Here is a 10,787-nt window from a genome sequence, read left to right as displayed (position 1 = left end):
TTGATGTTCATACATCCAAAAAAGATTTCACAACCTTTGAAGTGTAGGAGATTGAAAAAAATCTATTTTCCAATCACTATCAATAATTAGTGAAAGAAAAAAATCAATGAATACTGCTCTAATATCACACTCAAACCCAAAAGGCAAGGAGAAGGAGAAGGAGAAGGAGAAGAAGAAGAAAGAGAATGAGGAGGAGGAGGAGGAGAAGGAGAAAGAGCAAAAGAAGACGAAGGAGAAGGAGAAAGTGAAAAAGAAAGCGAAAGAGAAAGAGAAGAAAGTCAAAGTCGTCAGTTGTGATGTGAAGCAACAATATCCATTTGAAGGTTTAAACATTGACGGCGAGGGTCCAACTGAACTAATTTCATCTTTCTCGCAATGGATAAACGAGGGTCTTTACAAGCATCATGCAAAAAAGTAAAATCGTTCAACTATTATTAGTATTTCTTCTTGTTGTCCACTAAATAATTTTTTATAATGATTACACAATTGCAGAAGAGAGAAGGTTGATCACTACTTAGCCAATTGCTCGGATCTTGAGTTCAAACAACTTGATTTTGTAGTTGCATTTCCAAAGAAGAAGGAATGGTTCTACGTAATGTCTCAACCCAATAAGTGCTAAACTGATGAGGTAAATCCATGCCCACTTTTATCTTTTGATTAAGATATGAATACATACAAATAAATTGATACAGAAATACACTTGTTGATGCATCTATGCAACATGTGGATGTCATTTTCTACTATTTGCGAAAGAAGTCGAAGCAACAGAGTCATTCTAAATATCGATATACTACTACTAATTGTTTTTTTCAAAACATACATTGACAATGCCAGTGTTGTTCCTGAATATGAGAATAAAATCTTGGCACTAGCAAAGGGTTTGGTATACCTGGTGGACTGCCTTGGCACCTCACAGATGAGGTTTATGTCCCTGTAAATTGTAATAGGGAGTTTCATTGGTTCTTGGTAGTCGTTGTATTGAAGGAATGGTGCATAAAGGTGTATGATTCGATGTCCTCATCTAGGACTAACAGAAAATTGTGCTCCGAGATTCAAAAGTTGTCTACATTGTTGCCAAAGTACCTTGAATCCATCGGATTTTTTAATCAAGAAGACCGAACCAACTGGTCAGTTCTTAAAACTTACCAAGAACAAATCTCACCCATTAAAAGTCATACATGTTACTGGTATTGCCCAACAAGCAAGCAATAGTCTGTAAGTATCACATTATTTCTTTGTCTTACCCCTATTGAAATGTGGTGTTAATAGGTTTATTATATTTTCTAATTGATGATATACCATGTAGAGATTGTGGACTTTTATTGCGGCATACGCTGAGTTTTTGAGTGATGGACTACAAGTACCATTTGATGGAATTAGTTCTGAAATCCTTCGCATGAGATATGTTTTACTCCGATGGAATTATGGGATTCTAAAGGGTTGAAGTGGCTATGTTAGTAACAATGAAGACCCACAAAGGCCTAGACCTAAAAAAGTAAAGTTCGATGAAAATGTTGTGGTTACCACCATTGATTAGATTGATGGTTATGTATACCATTGTGAATTACCTTTTTGTTGATAAGTTGTATAAAACAATTGGTGAAGTGTTAATTTTTGCTGATAATATTAATATTAATGATTATTATTATTATTTTTATTTTGTTAGAACAAATGACAATTATGATGGAAAGGAAGAAATGTGGTGTCTGTGGCAACATATATAACCTCTGTTGTAAAAAACACCACAGAATTATCTGCATGTGCCCCAACAGAAAGGATATATATGGCAACATATGTCACAGAAAGAAGATATGTGGGAACATATGTCACAGAAAAGAGATATGTGGCAACATTATATTGTCACCAATTATTCTTTTTTGTTAATATTATTAATATTAATGATTATTTATTTATTTTTACTTTGTTGTAACAAATGTCAATTATGATGGAAAGAAAGAAATGTGGTGTTTGTGGCAACATATATAACCTCTGTTGTAAAAAACACCACAAAATTATCTGCATGGAAAGGATATATGTGGCAACATATGTCACACTTTGAATTGTCAAAATTCAAAAACAAAATTAAAAAGGTTTAAAACAATCGTCCCTGCATTTTCCCTCTCTCTTCTCTTTCTCATCTCCTCTATAAAAGGTCGTTTCGTTTCATATTCCAAATTTAATTTATTTTTACTAATTTCCATTTTCTTTTATCTTCTTTCCTTTCTCTCATTCCATTATTCCTTCACAAATCAAATTGTTGCGATATTTTCTACAACATCAGTGGTAAGCTGTTGCGATCCTCTTCTACAACAAGGCGTCATTGCTCTCATCATTTCTAGTTTATCATTGAAATCTTCTCAAGTAAAATTTAATTAGGGGTTTTGAAATACTTACTGGTATTAAATCAGGACGTTTTTAATGGTTTTATCACTTATTTGTTTGTAGGATGGTTAAGTTGTTATTCCTTTTGAAATATTATATGATTTCAAAAAGCTTAACCCCAAAAAATACATTTTAGAATATACATATGTTGCCACATATGACATGATTGTTGCAATTTTTCCAATAGAACGTGCATATGTTGCCACAGATGACGCTTCAAGGATGGGTTAATCGATAAATTGAGCGATTTAGGAATGGAAACATATCAAATTGGACCAAATTTTAGTACATTGGACCATAATTAAGCAATAAAATATGTAATAACACTTGGAACAACGATTTACAAGGGTGTTATATAATTATCATATGGGGTTACTTGGTCATTGTATGATGAACTCGTGGTATAATAGTTTTTGTAAAAATAATTGATAGAATTAATGAAGGTTGTTGTATTAGACCATAATTTTGTACTTAGACATGTTGTAGGACTATATATTAGGGTTACATGTTGAATTATGTGACAATTTAATTGAATTAATCCCAAAAAGCACATTTTAGGATATATATATGTTGCCAGATATGACATGTCTGTTGCAATTTTTCCAACAGAACGTGCATATGTTGTCACATATGTCACTTCAAGGATAGGTTAATCGATAAATTGAGCGATTTAGAAATGGAAAAATGTCAAATTAGACCAAATTTTAGTACATTGGATCATAATTAAGCAATAAAAATATGCTTTAACACTTGGAACAACGATTTACAAGGGTGTTATATAATTAACTATCATATGGAGTAACTTGGTCATTGTACGATGAACTAGTGGTATGATAGTCTTTGTAAAAATAATTGATAGAATTGGTGAAGGTTGTTGTATTAGACCATAATTTTGTACTTAGACATGTTGTATGACTATATATTAGTGTTACATGTTGAATTATGTGACAATTTAATTGAATTAACCCAAAAAAACACATTTTAGGATATACATATGTTGCCACATATGACATGTCTGTTGTAATTTTTTCCAACAAAACGTGCATATGTTGCCACATATATTACTTCGAGGATGAGTTAATCGATAAATTGAGCGATTTAGAAATGGAAAAAAGTCAAATTGGACCAAATTTTAGTACTTTGGACCATAATTAAGCAATAAAAATATGTTATAACACTTGGAACAGCGATTTACAAGGGTGTTATATAACTATCAAATGGAGTTACTTGGTCATTGTATGATGAACTAGTGGTATGATAGTCTTTGTAAAAATAATTGATAGAATTGATGAAGGTTGTTGTATTAGACCATAATTTTGCTTAGACATGTTGTAGGACTATATATTAGTGTTACATGTTGAATTAGGTGACAATTTAATTGAATTAACCCAAAACAACACATTTTAGGATATACATATGTTGCCACATATGACATGTCTATTGCAATTTTTTCCAACAAAAGATGCATATGTTGCCACATATGTCACTTCAAGGATGGGTTAATCGATAAATTGAGCAATTTATGAATGGAAAAATGTCAAATTGAATCAAATTTTAGTACCTTGGACCATAATTAAGCAATAAAAATATCTTATAACACTTGGAACAATGATTTACAAGGGTGTTATATATAACTATCATATGGAATTACTTGGTCATTGTATGATGAACTGGTGGTATGATAGTCTTTGTAAAAATAATTGATAGAAATGATGAAGGTTGTTGTATTAAACTATAATTTTGTACTTAGACATGTTGTAGGACTATATATTAGTGTTACATGTTGAATTAGGTGACAATTTAATTGAATTAACCTCTAAATGACAATTTTATGATATACATACGTTGCCACATATGACATGTCTGTTGCAATTTTTCCAATAGAACGTGCATATGTTGTCACATATGTCACTTCAAGGATGGGTTAATCGATAAATTGAGAGATTTAGCAATGGCAAAATGTCAATTTTTTTTTAAATTAAACATTTTATAAAGAATAAATTCAAAACTCGGTATAAAACACAAAAAGGTTACCATTTTCCCATGAGTTTGCAAGAAATGTATATATGTTGACACACATGAAAAATTAATTAATATAGAAATTTAACTACTTCATCTATTTCTAAATCACAACTACATAATTCACAACGAAAGTGATAGGATTGATGAACAGTGAAACAAATTGGTCTTTCTCCCAACAAATGAGGTTCTGGCACCCTTCCAAATAAAATCATCACACAAAATATTTCTTTGGATAGTCATCCCTACTGACCCTCCCCGTTTCTTACCATTCTTTCAACGTCAAATGTATCGATTTTTCTTCTCGATCCATTCACCACAACAATCAATACCTACAAATAATCCCTCCATTTATTGTACCTGAAGAAATTAATTAAAAAAACAATTAGTACTAATGAAGAAATGTGTAAGTCATATGTAGCAACATATGACTATTCTGTGGTGAGATGTAAGTCATATGTTGCTACATATAAATGTTATGTTGTGACAAATAAATCACATGTGGCAACATGTGTAAGTCATATGTTGCTACATATGGCTATTCTGTTACGAGATGTACGTCATATGTTGCTACATATAACTGTTATGTTGTGACAAATAAATCACATGTGGCAACATGTGTAAGTTATATGCCGTAACATATGGCTATTCTGTTGCGAAATGTAAGTCATATGTTGCTACATATAATTATTTTGTTGCGAAACATAAATCACATGTTGTGACAAAATGTATAAGTCATATGTTGCAACATATGACTATTCTGTTGCGACATGTAAGTCATATGTCGCTACATGTCTAAGTTATATGTTGCAACATATGTCTATTCTGTTGCGATTGAAATAACCTTTTTGTTGCTACATATTGCTATAGTTTGTTCCAATAGTCAACTGTTACAACATATATATAGCCATCTGTTAGAAATGCGAATGCAAATTATTGAAAAAATTACAGGTACCCAGATGATGCTGAATGATTTCAAAGAACTATTAATTTTACTTACCAAAACAATGGTATGTGACCCCAATCACTTATGAAGTAATTTCAATTGATACAGAACGAAATCTGGGCCACTGATTAGATTAGCTAAATCTGATTCAAGAAGAAGAAAAGAAGAAGAAGAAGAAGAAAGCTCAAGGACTAGCAGCCAAGACCAATAATGTACGAAAAGAAGAAGAAGAAGATGATGAAGAGAACGGGAAGAAAGGCAAGCAAGTAAGCAAGAACGAAGCAGAAGAAGAAGAAGAGGAATACGGCGGGAGGCAGGGGAAAAAATCTTTTATTTCCCTTTTGGTACAGCTCGCTGGTGGCTCCCTCTAGTTTTGGTTCCCACCAAAATTGGTTAAATTAGGTTTTAGTCATTTACCATTTTACCCCTCATTTAATTCAATAGACCAAACTACCAACTTATAAACTTGAGGGCAACTCCACAATCCTTAATCATTAATCACATAATTATTACCTACACTCAATAATTAAGACTTATGTCACCGCCCCTTTTATTTTGACACCTTAATGTCACCTTTAATTCAAAGCCCCAGGAAAGAGAATAGATGTTCCTTGGCTCAATCGAAAACTCATCCAAACCAAAAATTAAATCAAATCATTAAATACATTTATTTTCCCTTTAATATAATCAATAATATTTAATTATGTTAACAAATTCATATACTCTTTCTCTTCCTAATTAATTGTCTACTCTTTTCATTTTTAGTTATCTTATCCATTTTAGCAAATCAAGAAAAGATAAAAAAAAAAGTTACCTATTATACCCTCAATTAATTACTTTGAAAAAGGTACAACTTCTTGAAAATCTTAAGTTTTTAATTTATCCACTTCATAATTAATAGGGGTAAAATGGTAAACTCACTATGTCAATAATTATTTTTCTTAATAGGTATGTTAATTCAAAAGTGGACAAGTAACTAGAGACAGAGGGAGTATATTATATATATATATATATATATATATATATATATATATGAGAAACATAGACAATGTGATGTGGCACCTCTCTATCACTTTTATGTGTATTTATCTTTTGGAAAAACTAAGTCCATACCTCATACAAATAAAATAATTACAGAAAAATACCCAATTACAATCCCTTCCCAAATTCTCATATTTGTCAGTTCTCATTCTTCTTCATCTCTAGTTCTCTTTCTCTAAGTTCTCATTTTTCTCCAGTACTCTTTCTTCTCCAATTCAAATCAACACCCGATATCACAACATTCTATTAATGGAGAAAATTGTGATTCTCCTACATCATCATGGAAGTTGAACTTGTATCAAAAAGGTTTTCCTAAGTTATTTAATGATACATGAATGATACATCATAGTATATTCATATATTTATCATGATATGAAAATGGTATAATTAAGGAACAACAATTGTTTCACCATGTCAATTATCAATACTTAATGAGGGACTTCTCAAATCCTCAATGATACATAACAATATATTGCATAACAAAAAATTGCACAAACATTGAATGATATCATCATAGTGTATACATATTGTGATGGTATCATAAATGTTTTCCTAAGTCATTCAATGATACATGAATGAAATATTCATAAATTATCATGATATAGAAATTATATAATTGAGGAATAACCACTATTTCACCAAGTCAATCATCAATCCTTAACGAGACACTTCTAAACTTCTCAATGATACCATAACAGACATTTAGAAAAACTTGCACAAATATTCTATATATATATATATATATACACAACATTAAATAATTGTACATAATGTTATTGAAATTATACTATAAAATTGGATAAATACAGACTTGCCCCTCTCCTACAAACACACGTCTGTACTATTGTTGAACACATATATTTTTCTCATAAAATATGTGTACTGTATTTTACCATCCGAGGCAAAGCCCTCTCTTCAGTGGCAATTTTAAGAGGATTAATTCAACAATTCTCTTCACCTTCACAGTTTTGATTTTTCGTTGGTGTTGAAATTTTGTCCCAATAGATATGTGATAACTTTAAAGAAAATGATGAATTGAAATTTTCAAATTTGTTGATTATAAATAAAGAGGTATCATTTCAACAATTACTACATTCAATTAATGGTTGCTCAATCTGCACAATCTTTAGCCAACTAGAGATGGTTAATTTCTTAGAGATTCATAGAGTTTTTGGCACAAAATCTTGCAAATTTTAGACTCTCTTTTGAGTTTTCCATAGAAAAACAGCTCAATGCCTCAACCCTATCTCATTTGGTGTTTTCAAGATGTAATTCCAAAATTACATTATCTATTTTCTTTTGATTTTTACTACTGGTAAATTACCACTACAGAAAACATGCAAAAATTAGAAATGGAACACGAATTTTATGTTTCTTATACTCGCTTGCTATCCGCCTTTTTAAGTTTAAAATTTACATTCTTAACTACTTTAGTTTGAAGCTTCCTGGGCATAATTTATTGATGACTCAAATAGTTTGGCTCCTAAATTGATCTGCATCTTGCTCTACTCTTTGACGAACTACTTGATTACTTTTAATCTTTAGATGTGCTACAGGAGTGAGTCTGTACGTTTTCCTGAGACTTATCTTTTCATTCAATTTTCACCTGTGTTGTTCGGATTCTTCAAAAATGTCAATAGATGCATGTCAAGTTCTTTAAAAGTAGTGTATATTTGAGGAATTCGACACGGATGTGGCATTGAAAGTGAAGTGTCTGCGCAACTTAGATTTCTGCAGAAGTATTGTTAGCACTCCTTATAGGAAACACTACTTTGCTTGGAGTATCAAGTTTTGTAGGATTCTAATTCATAATTTCTCACGAATATGTAATTCTCAATGGATTATCTGCTTGTGTCTTTGAAATCTTTTCTTCTTTCTAATTTTATTTTGTTTTGTAAATAGGTGCAATTTGAACTGACTTTTTTCATCTCTGGGAGTAGGAAAATTGGAGTACTATATGGTCTCTGGTTCGTAGCTTCACAGTCACTCATCAAATTTATTTTTGGGAATTGTTAAAGAGAGAGTTACGTGTGAATGGGTGTAAAATTAGCTGATGAGGCTATAACAAGGCATGTTGAGATGATTTAGAAAGCATTTCAAGTAAGTTTTTCTCAATATGAAGTCACTAAAAACTGCCTGTAAACCCCCTCTTACTTTCGAGTCCCTTTATGTTTCACTTCGCCTGAGATTCTTTTTTCGTAGTAGCAACAACTCTTTAGATCTACCAAAAAATGGCGGAAAGAGAGACGTTTGTTATCAACACTTTCTACAACCACAAGGATGTCTTCTCCGTGAATACATAAGCAATTCTTCCGATGTATGTCTCAAGAGAGTTTTTTTTGTATTCTCTTTGTGTATTTTTTAACGTCATCATCTAATATACTGTAGTTTCACACTTTTTGTGATTTTTAAATTTGATTATTTTAGAGAAATCTTAGTTTTTTTTATTGTCTTCGTAGATATCTTTATGTGATCTTCTAGAGTACTGTGGTGTCATCGATCTATGCGATTTTGAAATTTAATTATTTAGAGCAATCTGAGGATTTTTATTGTATTTGTGGATAGCTTAACTTGATCGTCTAGGATATTGTATAGCCATCACTCTTCGCGGTTTTGTAATTTGATTATTATAGAGCAGCCTGAGTTTTTTTTAGGTTGTTTATATGTGTTGTCTTCGTGGATAGCTTAACGTGGTCTTTTAGGATACTGTAGTGTCGTCGCTCTCTATAATTTTGATATTTGATTATTTTATAGCGCAAATGAGTTTCTATTTGAAGGTTTTTTTATCTTTATTGTCTTTGTGGATGGCTTAAAGTGATCTTCTATGATACTGTACGTAGTGTTATGGCTCTCTGTGATTTTTGAAATGTGATTATTTTAGAGCAGTATGAATTTTTTTTTGAGGTTTTTTATCTATATTATATTCGTGGACAGCTTGATGTCATCGTCTGGGTTACTGTGATTTCATTGGCCCTTGTAATTTTGAAATTTGATTATTTTAGAGCAACTATGTGACAGTTCATATATCAGCCAGATATCATCTTCAAACTTAGCTGATAAAAGTGAGCTTGGTTTGTGGTTTATGTATTCTAAGTCTCTACTCTGAACATAGATATTATCTATAGCTTCAATAGACTAATAATTAGAAGTCAGTGGCTTGAGAAGTAAATCCTCCTTGAAGGACCGACTATCTTTCCCATTCTTACAAGAGCCAAAATCAGCTTAGCTTGAAAATAGCTACAAGTAATAGACTGTCGAAAAAATCCACGAGGAATATATTCAACATCCATAAGATGACATAAGGGTGTCAATCAGTAAAGAAGAGCAGAATAATCAATAAACCAAGATTTCTGTTCAATTCAGAGAAATTTTGTTTCAATCAGGAAACACTCTTAAGTACCTTCTTTAATTTTTCATAATGGGTGTCCACCCTAGCTTGCACTCTAATAAGTACCTAATCTCAAAGCAAGTAAGAATACCAAATATCAATTTCTGTATAAAATCCATGATAATAATCAAAAGTTCTCTTTTCGTAGGCTTTTTGCTTTCTATAAATGTAGTTGACATATACTTGAATATAATACAACATTTTAGTGAGATGCCGAAAGAAATGGAACCAAGTTAGATAAATGTTATACCAGAACTTTGTGAAGGAACCACCACAGGAAGGGTAATGTAATCTCCAGGTTGAACAACATGAGTCAGAGCCCACACAATAGCATTCTTAGGTATCTTTTTTGATGCATTAACAACCACCATAACTTTCTCAGCAACATCACAACTACTTTTACCCTCCTGGTCCCCTTTCTTGACATCCTTTCTAATTACACTAGAATAATTTTCACACCTTTCTTTAAACCTTCAATAAAATCAACCCCACATAACATTCATGTTTGCTTAACACAACAAGAATATTTTCAAGAACAAAACTTTATATGCATTATTGTGCTATCTGACCCACTATATACAACTGAAATTAGCAATATTCTATAACAGTATATGCTGGTAAAGAAGAGACAATTGATGAGACCCTTTTAACAACTAATAAGCCTAAGTGAATTTCTCAAGAAACTAAAGGTAAAAAAGAAAAAGGAGTAATCTTTGTCCTATATAAGAAAAGTACTATGTGATTACATGACATGAGAGGAGAAATCAATGCAAAAAGATTCCAAATTCAGCTGCAAAAGACTTTTTTTTTTTGGAGACTCTATGATTTCGAAATATGAGTAATTTAGAGCAGTTATATCATATCACACAGTTCATACATCAAGCAATCTTTGCATGTTTTGATGTCCATTTGAAAGCACTTGATTCGATGTTCTTAATTCAAAAAAATAGATCATTTAATGTTCTGCCTTGTCGTCATGTTATTTAGCTGATAAGAGTAAGGTCTATATAG

The 10,787-nt window shown here is 31.5% G+C and overlaps 1 pseudogene; it reads left to right on the top strand.

The window, feature by feature from the left end:
* The first annotated feature begins 106 nt into the window (after window positions 1–106).
* Window positions 107–8,290, top strand: LOC125847246 (uncharacterized; annotated as a pseudogene).
* Window positions 8,291–10,787: the final 2,497 nt, after the last annotated feature.

This window comes from Solanum stenotomum, chromosome 12, assembly GCF_019186545.1.
Source record: "Solanum stenotomum isolate F172 chromosome 12, ASM1918654v1, whole genome shotgun sequence".
Taxonomy (NCBI): domain Eukaryota; kingdom Viridiplantae; phylum Streptophyta; class Magnoliopsida; order Solanales; family Solanaceae; genus Solanum; species Solanum stenotomum.
The sequence above is the reverse complement of the archived record's forward strand: the minus strand, read 5'-3'. Positions and strand labels throughout refer to the sequence as shown.